Consider the following 12,415-nt stretch of genomic DNA (forward strand, 5'->3'; position numbering starts at 1 on the left):
CAGACCAGTGGATTGACTCACCCGACTTTTGAAGGCAAATTCAGCCAACGGCAGTATATCACACCAGTCATTCTGTCTAGCAGAAGTCAGACATCTGAGGATCTGTTCCAGAGACTGATTAGTGCATTCCGTCTGACCATTACTCTCAGGATGGTATGCAGACGAAAAGGACAGAGATATCCCTAATTTTTTTGCAGAAAGCACGCCAAAACTTAGCCACAAACTGCACACCATGATCAGACACCACATTCAGGGGTACCCCATGCAAGCGGACCACATGCTGCACAAACAATCTGGATAAGGTCTCAGCAGAAGGTAATGCGGACAGGGGTACAAAATGAGCCTGCTTTGAAAATCTGTCCACCTCTACCCACACCACCGCATTACCCCTGGAAGAGGGAAGATTGGTAATAAAATCCATGGACAGATGGGTCCACGGTCTTTCGGGAACTTCCAAGGGCATCAGCTCCCCCGCCGGCCGGCTATGGGAGCTTTTAGAACGAGCGCAGACCCCACAACCAGAAATGAATTTCTTTATATCAGAACCAAGAGTAGGCCACCAGAAGATCCTAGCCACCGCCAGTCACGTGGCTGATATACCAGGGTGAGCACACAACTTGGATTCGTGGAACTCTTGCAAGAGTTTAAGGCGAAGTTGCTCTGGGACAAACAACTTGGCCCCTGGCTTGGCCGCAGGAGCCAGCGACTGGGCCCCCTCAATTTCCCGTTCCAATTCAGACGAGATCCCTGCTAACACCACCCCAGGGTGCAGGATGGAGGACGGTGGCTCAGGGGCAGACACAGGGTGAAAACTACGAGATAAGTTGTCAGCCTTGACATTCTTTGACCCTGGACGGAAAGTAATAGTAAACTGGAAACGAGAAAAAAAAAAGTGACCAACGGGCCTGTCTGGGCGTTAATCTTTTAGCAGACTCAATGTATGACAAATTTTTGTGATCAGTGATCACAGTAACCGGGTGACTGGCTCCCTCCAAAAAGTGCTTCCATTCCTCAAACGCCAACTTGACCGCAAGAAGCTCTCTATTGCCTACATCATAATTTCTTTCAGCAGCAGAGAACTTCCTGGAAAAGAAAGCACATGGCCTGAGGTTGGTAAGAGTGGCAGACCCTTGAGATAACACTGCGCCCACCCCCACCTCGGAGGCATCCACCACAAATGGTTTGGAAGGATCTAGCTGTACCAAGACAGGAGCAGACATAAAACATTTTTTTCAGCGTCGCAAAGGCCTCTTTTGCAAGCGAGGACCAATTTCTCACATCCGCACCTTTGCATGTTAGATCCGTGAGAGGTTTGACCACTTACGAAAACCCCCGGATAAATTTGCGGTAATAATTGGCGAACCCCAAGAAGCGCTGAAGACCCTTAAGATCTCGGGGTTGCACCCAATCCGCAATGGCCTGCACCTTCTTGGGGTCCATGCGAAAACCCTCACTGGATACAATTAATCCCAAAAATGACAATTCTTGCACACAAAATACACATTTCTCCAATTTGGCATACAGATGATTTTCTCTCAGTCTTTGGAGAACAGTTCGTACATGTTCCAAATGAGAATGCTTGTCGGAGGATTATATCAAAATATCATCTAAGTAGATAACGACAAAACGACCAATGAGATCTGAGAATACCACGTTGTAGTAAGACTTTAGAAAACGAGGAAAAGGGTACCTGCACTGTCTCAGAAACCTGCTGCTGAGAACGAGCCAGAGCTTGCTGCTCCAGAGATAAACCCTGAAACATCTGACTCAAGACTTTTCATCTGGTCAGCCAGAGACTGTATTGGATCCATAACTCTCTGCACAAAAAAAACCCCAAAAAATTAATGGTCAGTTATAATGTCAGGGTGCTGACAGCGCCGGCGTACAGCCTCCGCTAAGCAGGGACTCACCCGCACCGTAGGGGCCCCTGGGGACAAGAACAGCCGGACAATAAAGATGCACGGGACCTGAATGTAGAAGTTTAGAAAGTAGACACAGGACCTATGGTCATGTGAACGGTCACGTGACTGCAAGTGGGCGGGGCTTAGCATCCTGCTTTCAAAGAAGGTAGAAAACTCAAAGTCGGGCAAAGCGGGGGTCATGCACAGTACAGGCAAGCAAGGTACAGGAGGGATAAACAGACGGGAGGTCAGACAAAGCCAAAGGTCATACACGAGATCTCAGTAAAGTACCAGGGATGAGACAGAACCGATAGTCAGAGCCAAGCAGAGATCAAAACCAAACAGACGTAGAAGGTACCAAGCAGAATCCAAAGCGATATCCAGAGAACAGACCGAGTCATACACAGAGAATCATGCAACCAGAACACAGCACTAACACACTCAGGGGTCACCACACAATGCCAAGGGCGAAAGTATAACTGACGGGGGATGGGAGCTTCCTGAGGCTATAAGAAGCCTCCCCAGAACCAATGAGAGGCCACCATAATAGGTCCCAGGTGTGCAGGCGAGAGTCTGCACTGAGGTCAGAACATTAACCCCAGCAGTGCCGGTCACCCAGCACTGGTATCATGACAGCCTCTAGGTGAAGTCCTTCATCTTCATCCAGCACAGATCGACGTCACTTCTTCCAGCCAGGGCTCGTCTCTGCAGGAAATAACACAGTTATCTAGAGCTCTGCTTGCAGAACACGTTACTTATTTTTTCCCCCAACTTCTACACTACACCAGATGAAGAAAAAAAGGCAACATAGTATCACTCTGCACAGTAACAGGACCGCCCCCCCCCCCCCATTTAAAATAGTATCCTGAAAAATAAAATACATTACTGCAGTAATAATATCCTTTAATTAGCCCCTGTGGTAATAATATCCCCCATCCTGGCCCCCGTGTTTCTCATTCCTGGCTCCAGCCATATGTTCTCCGATCCTGCCCTCATGAGTATCCATTTTGCCCCATATGATCTCCCCATCCTGCCCCATCTGTCCCATGATCCTATCCCATGAACATGCACCATCTGTCTCCATCCCGCACCATGTCTCCAATCCTGCCCCCATATATTTCATCCTGCCATGTCTCCCATCCTGCCACCATGTCTCCAATTCTGCCCCCATATCTTTCATTCTGCCCCCCGTGTCTCCAATCCTGCCCCGTGTCTCACATCCTGCGTTTGGGCCAGAGGGAGGCTAGCGGTTACTGAGGGCCTGTGCCCAACAGGGCCCAGGGGGAGGCTAGTGGGGAATGTCTGGGGGCCCGCATCCAACAGAGCCCAGGAGCCCTGGGCCCTGTTGGATGCAGGCCCCCAGTCACCATTCACCTCGCCTTCCCTCATCAGCCACAAGTAGTAGCGGCGAGCTACCAGTCAGTCCAGACGCAGCCATCAGCCACGGCGAGCCTCTTCTCACCACCGCCGCCGGAGAGACTCACTCACCTTGCTCACCCGCCAGCCTCCGCTTGTCCGGTTTGTCTGCAATCTGCCGCCGTCCGCCCAGGCCCCACCGTGGCACGCACGCTGCTCTGCTCCGGACTGGAAAGAGGAAGTGGAGCAGCGTCACCGTGTGATGTCAGGAGTCCCATGATGGACCTGGGCCGTCGCAGATTAAAGGTACAGTGCCCTTTTCTGTTTGCCGGATACATTAACAATACTGTGGTGTATCTTTAAAATACCACAGTGTTTTAATGCATCGGGCGTTCGGAAGACTTGAAAAAAAAAAAAAATGTACAGGGGCCCGATGAGGAGAAGAAAAGAGATGGGGGCCCGAGCGCGGACCCTTTTTGCCTCTAATCACCAGGCCCCATACAGCATTAAGGGCAGTAAGTCCTGATGGCGGCCCGGCCTGCAGTGCATCACTGAAGAGGTTACCGGTGTTCAGGCTCTCACTTTATGGCAACGCTGCGTAAGAATTTTCTCATGCCAGTGTTGCCGGTGACAGCATTCATAGCCGGATGGGAGCAGTAGTCACATCAGACGATGCCTGGCTACACAGACCTGCACACATCGGGACACACACAGACACTTGCACACAGACATGCACACAGTCTCCGCCCATACTCTTTCTCCTCCAGATCTGCGTTTTTCGCACCCAAAACCACAATCCTTTTTACACCTGCGGTTTTGACTGACTCAATGGGTGCAGAAACGCTGCAGATTCACCTAAAAGAATTGAATGCTGAGGAAAATAAAAGCGCTTCGTTTCAGTGCAGATTTTTCCACATCAAGTGCACACCAACCTTTAGGCTGTGTTCACACACGGCGTTTTTTTCGTGTTTTTTTCCTGTGGATTTGCCAAAAAATCTGCAGGAAAAACGCAAAAAAGAAGCTTCCCATTCATTTCTATGCATTTTGCACTTTTTGTGCACATTGATGCGTTTTTTACCACAAAAAAAACGCATCTCGGTAAAAAACGATGCATGCTCATTCATTTCGCAGCTTTTTCCATATGTCTAGAAACCGCACGTAAAAAACGCGCAAAAAAACGCGCGGGAAAACATGCGGTTTCTGGGAAGGGAGTCCTGTTTTTCAGCAGAAAATTTCTGCTATGTGTGCACTTAGCCTTAATTTCCCCCATTGACTAACATTGGCTGTGCACTACACTGTGGACCTGATGCAATTCCGTGCGTCCAAAACCGCTGCGGATCAGCATCAAAATCTGCAATGTGTGCACACAGCCTAACAGGGTTCTTGGAACTAAAGGAGAAAAAAGAAAAAAAAAGCAAAAGATCACCCAGCTAGGAAGTGGTTAACAGAGCTTTGTTAAAGGGAATCTGTCACCTCAATTTGGCGCGGTATGTAAATGAGCTGTGTCCGGTGTGATGGGCGGTGTTGTGGCTCCTTCCCTCCTTGGCCGCTGTACACAATATTTCAGGCAATTTCCATAGTTGGGGTCCATATTGGAACATCCTATCGCACATGCGCAGTATGCTTTGCCCAACTGCAGGGAAAGCCGAAAAGCATTAGTGCACATGCGCTGGTGAACTACGTCCTGGAAGTATTTAGCTGCCATTTCTGTGTTTTGGGGCATAGTTCACCGGCGCATGTGCAATAATGTGCACACCCTGCAGTTGGGCAAAGCATACTGCGCATGTGCAATAGGATATTCCAATATGGATGCCAACTACGGAAATTACCTGAAATATTGGTTACAGCGGCCAAGGAGGGAAGGAGCCACAACACCGCCCATCACACCGGACACAGCTCATTTACATACCGAACCAAACTGAGGGGAGAGATTCCCTCTAACAACAAAATGTTTAGGTTCCTGCTATTTTACAGCACAACAGGAAGATGCAGTCATGTTCTGGTGCTGCTCCCACTCCCCACCCCCGCTCTCCGGACCCCCACTGTCCGTCCTCCCACCCCCGCTCTCCGGACCCCCACTGTCCGTCCTCTCCCCCCCCGCTCTCCGGACCCCCACTGTCCGTCCTCTCCCCCCCCGCTCTCCGGACCCCCACTGTCCGTCCTCCCGACCCCCCCCGATCTCCGGACCCCCACTGTCCGTCCTCCCACCCCCCCCCGATCTCTGCTCTCAGACCTCTGTCCGGACTTGCCCTCTCTGCTCCGCAATGATTGACAGCTCCGCTTGTGTATAAGCCTCGCCGCTGGAGTCACGTGCGTTAACGACAGCCCGCCCGCTGCATCTGATTGGTAAACGGCCCCCGGCGACGTCACGGCCCCGATCAGCTGTTTGCAAACTGAGTTGTACAACAACAAAAGCTTCAGTTGGAAGAGGAGAAGCAACAAGAAAAGAAGCGTCCGCTCCCCGGCGCCCTGCAACCGCTGACACCCGCTGACAGGCGCCGAGTGCTACCTCACTAACGGTAAGCGGGTAACAACGGCGGAGCGGTGTGAGCGGTGACTTTCCTATCAGCTGCCGGACCAGTTATGTCTGACCCAGAGATGGAACCCGCGCGGAGATCTAGAACGTTTACCTCCAGAACGCACCGGCCGTTACCCCTCCTCTTCCCTCTCTCGTGTCCCCCCCCCTCTTCCCTCTCTCGTGTCCCCCCCCCTCTTCCCTCTCTCGTGTCCCCCCCCCCCCTCTTCCCTCTCTCTAGTGTTCCCCCCCCCCTCTTCCCTCTCTCTAGTGTTCCCCCTCCTCTTCCCTCTCTCTAGTGTTCCCCCTCCTCTTCCCTCTCTCTAGTATCCCCCCCTCCTCTTCCCTCTCTCTAGTGTTCCCCCTCCTCTTCCCTCTCTCTAGTATCCCCCCCCCCTCTTCCCTCTCTCTAGTGTTCCCCCTCCTCTTCCCTCTCTCTAGTGTTCCCCCTCCTCTTCCCTCTCTCTAGTATCCCCCCCTCCTCTTCCCTCTCTCTAGTATCCCCCCCTCCTCTTCCCTCTCTCTAGTGTTCCCCCCCCCTCTTCCCTCTCTCTAGTGTTCCCCCCCCCCTCTTCCCTCTCTCTAGTGTTCCCCCTCCTCTTCCCTCTCTCTAGTATCCCCCCCTCCTCTTCCCTCTCTCTAGTGTTCCCCCCCCTCTTCCCTCTCTCTAGTGTTCCCCCTCCTCTTCCCTCTCTCTAGTATCCCCCCCCCTCTTCCCTCTCTCTAGTGTTCCCCCCTCCTCTTCCCTCTCTCTAGTGTTCCCCCTCCTCTTCCCTCTCTCTAGTATCCCCCCCTCCTCTTCCCTCTCTCTAGTGTGTTTCCCCCCCCCTCTTCCCTCTCTCTAGTGTGTTTCCCCCCCCCTCTTCCCTCTCTCTAGTGTGTTTCCCCCCCCCCTCTTCCCTCTCTCTAGTGTGTTCCCCCCCCCCCTCTTCCCTCTCTCTAGTGTGTTCCCCCCCCCCTCTTCCCTCTCTCTAGTGTGTTCCCCCCCCCCTCTTCCCTCTCTCTAGTGTGTTCCCCCCCCCCTCTTCCCTCTCTCTAGTGTGTTCCCCCCCCCCTCTTCCCTCTTCCCTCTCTCTAGTGTGTTCCCCCCCCCTCTTCCCTCTCTCTCTAGTGTGTTCCCCCCCCCCCCCTCTTCCCTCTCTCTCTAGTGTGTTCCCCCCCCCCCTCTTCCCTCTCTCTCTAGTGTGTTCCCCCCCCCCCTCTTCCCTCTCTCTCTAGTGTGTTCCCCCCCCCCCTCTTCCCTCTCTCTCTAGTGTGTTCCCCCCCCCCCTCTTCCCTCTCTCTCTAGTGTGTTCCCCCCCCCCCCCCCCCTCTTCCCTCTCTAGATCTCTCCTGTTGCTAGTACTAGTAGCTGCCCCTCTCCATTGTGTGACAGTCATTATGTTGTGGTTGTTAGGACTCCACCTCACTGCTGCAGTGTCCTGTAACTGGTGACGTTGTGTAGTCAGTGACGTCCCGCCTGCACTCCTCCTGCTTTACTTTGACCCTCAGGCTATGTGCACACGTAGATTTAGGCGCTGCGGATTTGGAAAAATCCACAGGTGATTTCTCAGGTCAAAAGACCTGCGGATTAGCCTGCGGTTTAGCTCTGCGGTTTCACACTCTACAATGGAGAAGGTGTGAAACCGCAGCGGAATCCGCACAGAGAATTGACATGCTGCGGATTTGAACCCATAGCAAAACTGCGCGGAAAAATCTGCAGCATGTGCACAGCGGTTTTCAGTTTACCGTTGAAAACAATGGTACTGTACAATGCACCTAAATCTGCTGCGGACCCGCAGAGCCTGAAACACTGCGGATCCGCAGAGGAATCCGCACCGTGTGCACATGGCCTCAGAGCTCTACTATAGGTCACAGCGCGTTGTCTTGTTAGTTGTGAGATCCTTGACCTTACTAGTGCTTGACTTTGTCAGCATTTATCTAGTGAGTATCTATATGGCGACACTTCGGTTACTTTTATAAAGTTTGCATTGTGACATTGTATCCAATGATACGGCAGCATGGTGGCTCAGTGGTTAGCACTGCAGTCTTGCAGTGCTGGGTCGTTGCTTAAAATCCCACAGCGCTGTGGAATATGATGGCACTATATAAGGAGCATAATTAATGATTGACAGTGTATAATACCGCCATGACACTGAAGAATCCAGACCCGGTGCATAGTAATGATAAGAGTGGCGCTACCGCAAGTTGGAGACAGACTGCACACAGTTTTGGATTCGTGAGATGACTGTGTCGTAGCTTTTTCTTCTACTTATTACTGACACTGACAATGTTTGTATTCCTTGTGATGTAGACTCCCGGCTCGCAGAGCGGCCTTTCTTCATTGTATCCTGCGTGGACATACATGACGGTGCGGTAGATGCCGTGTAGTCTCATAGACTCCTGCAGTGTTTATTGGCCTCCACCAGAATGTCTGCGTGTCTTGTATTTACTCATTTCTACATGTGCGGGATGTAAATCTAGAGATCTGTGGATGTGTCCAGTCTGGACAAGTCCTGGATAGATGTAACACGAGCGAAGAATCCTCCTGATCCCAGGCTTTTACTTCCCAAATCGCAACTCCTCGGCTACGTATAGCAGATATCTTTGGAAACAAATCGTCTTTCCGCTTGTGGAGACTTCAGACCGATGTTATCTTTGGACTCTATTGTTTTGTCTTATGTAGACAGGGGATTTTCAGGAAAAACAACAAACCTCATTTAGCTGGAAACTTTTCTCGCCCAGTTCACAGCTCATTCTTAAGGCCCCATCTCGCATAGCGAGATCGCTGAAACGTCACAGGTTTTGTGACGCAACAGCAACCTGGCCAGCGATCTCACTACATGTGACATAGCGGCGACTGGCCCCCCGCTGGATATTGCTGATCGTGCTCGAATGTTTCTGATCGTCTGTGTCCCGCTGGCCAGCACGCATCGCTGTGTTTGACGCCGACGAGAGACCTCGTTGGCGACACAGAACTCAGGGATGCAGGCGGGAGTCGTCAGAATAGCTGCTGTGTGACAAGGTACTAACGACCGCTGAGGTCGTTAGACGGATCGCCGGATCGTTGCTGCGTCGTTGAATAGATCTGCCTGTTTGGCAGCTTACTAGCGACCATGTAGTGACGCACCAGCGATCCTTACCAGGTCTTATCGTTGTCGGGATCGCTGAGGCGTCGCTATGTGAAACGGGCCCCTTAAAGAAGTCGTCCTCCTCGTCCTCACAATTGCTCATTTTGCCTTTCTACCCAGTTAATTGTTCTCTTTTTTTAATAGGACTATGACACTGACTGACTAGCTAATTCCTTCTAAGCTCTATGTAGAACCAGAAGGTCAATTTTCCCTGCATGAGTCATAAGTTATGGCACAAATCCCTGGCAGCGTCCAACCCACAGCATCCAGATGTTCCAGCATAGTGGATGGGATTTCAAGAAATCCCATCTCCACTCTGCATGCGCATGCACATACACTTGCGGAGACTGACATGCGGCGCGTTTCTCCAGACGACAGCATGTCTATTTATCATGCGGAGACTCGATTCTCCGCAAGTGAAATTTTACCCGTACAATGTATAGGATGCGGTGAATCCGCACAGTTCAGTGAGCACATGCGGATTCACCTGCGTTCAATAGGCGGCAGCACTTTGGACTCAGCGAACTTGCTGCGCATCCAATTCTTGATTGATTGCCCATATCCTTAAAGAGGGGAATGGTAAATACAGGGACAAACTTCCTGTTTCGAAATACAGAAGAATTAGTTGGGTAGAAAGACAAGATGAGCAATTGTAAGTACACAGTGCTAAAAACAGGTAATATGATTGCAATATATTAAGAGGATATCTACTTTGATGGCAGTACTTGTTTAAGGCAGATATCTTTCCACTTATATTCAACAATAAAAGGCTTTATTCACACATTGCTTTTCCACTGCAATAAAACATTTTTTTGGGGAAAAGGCAATTTGATCACATTATTTAGGGGAAATTTATTTTTATTCTTTTGATCAAAACAGCTGTATTCACATATGGCAGCCTTGAACTAACGTTATGAAAAAGGTCATGAAAAAATACACCATTTAAAATGTAAAAACAGCAAGGAAGGTTGAATTGGTCGGGCGCCGTTTGCTTTTGCACACTGGTCGGGCGCCGTTTGCTTTTGCACACTGGTCGGGCGCCGTTTGCTTTAATACAGATCACTAATTAATTTAATTAAACTGTACTTGGAGTCAGGATAAACAAAATCAGTGGGTTTCACATTCTGTTGTACCTGCATTTTCTACACTAAAGTATGCAGAAAAAATTGATGGCTGCATTTTTGCACTTATTGCTTTCTATGGGTGAACAAATGCTGAACGAATTTACATGCAGCAGTTTCCCAATTCACTAAGGAAAAAAAACAAGCATGTACATGCGTTTTATGAAATTTCATAGCTTTTGCTGCTACTGTAAAAAGCAGCTTTTAATTTGTATTAAAAAAAGTAGCGCAAAATGGAACATGTGAACACAGCCTAACAAGTCGATCTGTGCTGTTTTAGGGCCCCTTTGTTTGGGTTGATGCAAACGAATGATATTTAGAGTAACTGTTTTTTTTTTTTTGTTTTTTTTTCATAAATCAATATTCAACATTAAAATAAGCAACTTTGTAATATGTCTTCTCAGAGAAATCTACTTCTTTCTCCTCCTGGATTGATCTTTCGCTCTCATTTCATGCGTAAACTGTGTAGTCACATTTTCTTATTAATGAGATGACTGTTGGTGCTTATAAAGTTCTATGAAGAGAGGAAGAGCTAGAGGCGGATACGGTCTGTCATTTACAGTGCTCCATAGAATTTTAAGAGCACCAATTGTCATTAGTGGGAAAATCTATATTTACTGAAGATAAACGTTACCTGTGAAATGAAAGCTCAATCCAGGAGGAGAAAGTGGATTGTTCTAACAAGATAAAATCATTTTATTTTCACATTTACTATTGACTTATTATGAAAAATAAATGACAAGACTGATACTCTGCTAAAGGGGATTTCCACAATCAGAAAATCCCCTCCCCCCGGCTGTTTGTGTAAGAAAAGCAAAACGGAGTTTCACTCGCCCTCCGCAGGGCCAGCGCTGAGCCGCTCCTAATGTCTGCAACCAAAAACTGCACTCAGCAGCTCTGCCCAATTTCACAGCACAAGATGCTGAGCTCACTGATTGACAGCGCTGCAGCCAATGTGATGTCTGCACTGGAGATAACAAGGCCACGTTCACACCTTCAGTATTTAGATGGGGTGAAAGATATAGAAGTGGTGTTTCTAATATACTTTTTCCTCTGATTCTTCCACTCCTGGTTTTGGCTTACAAATAGACGTGTGAATGTGGCTTTAGACATCTGGAGACCCGGTGTCTGCCCATGGGAGGGTGCGTAAAGCATAAAGACCCATATAGAGATTCCCCTCTCTTCTCAAGTAGCACAATACTGAAGTTATTATGCGGTGCTAACATGACATTTGACAGGGGGCATGTACAGGGTGGCAGATTAAACTAATTATTATTATTATTATTTATTGTTATAGCGCCGTTTATTCCATGGCGCTTTACATGTGAGGGGGGTATACATAAAAACAAGTACAATAATCTTAAACAATACAAGTCATAACTGGTACAGGAGGAGAGAGGACCCTGCCCGCGAGGGCTCACAATCTTCAAGGGATGGGTGATAATACAGTAGGCGAGGGTAGAGCTGGTCGTGCAGCGGTTTGGTCGATCGGTGGTTACTGCAGGTTATAGGCTTGTCGGAAGAGGTGGGTCTTCAGGCTCTTTTTGAAGGTTAATTACTATTTCCGTTACAGATGTGATTGATGACATCTGGTGGTTACAGGTGACACTTGAACATTGTACAAAGAATTGTGCGTTGGAAACGCAGAACTCAACAAGTTGATCACTTTTTCGGATCTGTGCAATAATCAGGGCTGTGGAGTCAGTATAAAATGGACCGAATCTTAAAATACACTGCACAAAAAATAAAGGGAACACTTAGGCTGAGTTCACACGTGGCGGTTTTTTCGCGGCGGTTTTAACCGCGCGACTTTGCTGCGAAAACGCAAAAAATAAGCATCCCATGCATTCCTATGGGATTCTGCAATGCTGTGCTAATGCTGCAGTTTTTACCACGGCGGAATCGCTTCGCGGTAAAAACCGTAGCATGCTCATTAATTTGCGGAATCGCGGCGATCCCGCACCCATAGGAATGCATTGTTCCGCTTACTTCCCGCATGTGGCTGTGCAAACCATGCGGAAAGTAAGCAGAACATTTGCGGATGGTACCCACGGTCTGGAGGAGAGGAGACTGTCCTCCGGGCTTTGGGTGCCATATCCCTATAAAAAATATTGTTATTCTCACCCTCCGACGTCCCGCGCAGTCTTCCAGCTTCTCTCCACGCTCTCGTTCCCAGTAGTCTCGCGGTCATTCGTGCGACGTCATCGCGAATTACCGCGAGACATCGCGATCCCGCGAGAGCGGACGTCATCGCGGGCATTTTCGCAAAGGATTACTGGGAACGGATGCGCGGGACGTCGGAAGGTAAGAATAACACCATTTTTAATTTTTATTTTTTTTTTTTTTTTTTTTTTTTTTTTTTTTTTTACATTCTATCTTTTACTACTGATGCTGCATAGGCAGCCTCAGTAG

General features: G+C 49.1%; 1 protein-coding gene across 3 annotated transcripts in view; it reads left to right on the forward strand.

The window, feature by feature from the left end:
* The first annotated feature begins 5,579 nt into the window (after positions 1–5,579).
* Positions 5,580–12,415, forward strand: part of TP53INP1 (tumor protein p53 inducible nuclear protein 1) — a 47,994-nt gene continuing 41,158 nt past the window's right edge. For all 3 annotated transcript variants that reach the window (XM_073550405.1, XM_073550406.1, XM_073550404.1), the window contains exon 1: positions 5,580–5,776. The gene's annotated coding sequence lies outside the window, so the exon portion shown is untranslated. The remainder of the gene's footprint in view (positions 5,777–12,415) is intronic.

The sequence above is a fragment of the Dendrobates tinctorius genome, unplaced genomic scaffold (assembly GCF_039654945.1).
Source record: "Dendrobates tinctorius isolate UK_male_01 unplaced genomic scaffold, ASM3965494v1 ptg000165l, whole genome shotgun sequence".
Taxonomy (NCBI): domain Eukaryota; kingdom Metazoa; phylum Chordata; class Amphibia; order Anura; family Dendrobatidae; genus Dendrobates; species Dendrobates tinctorius.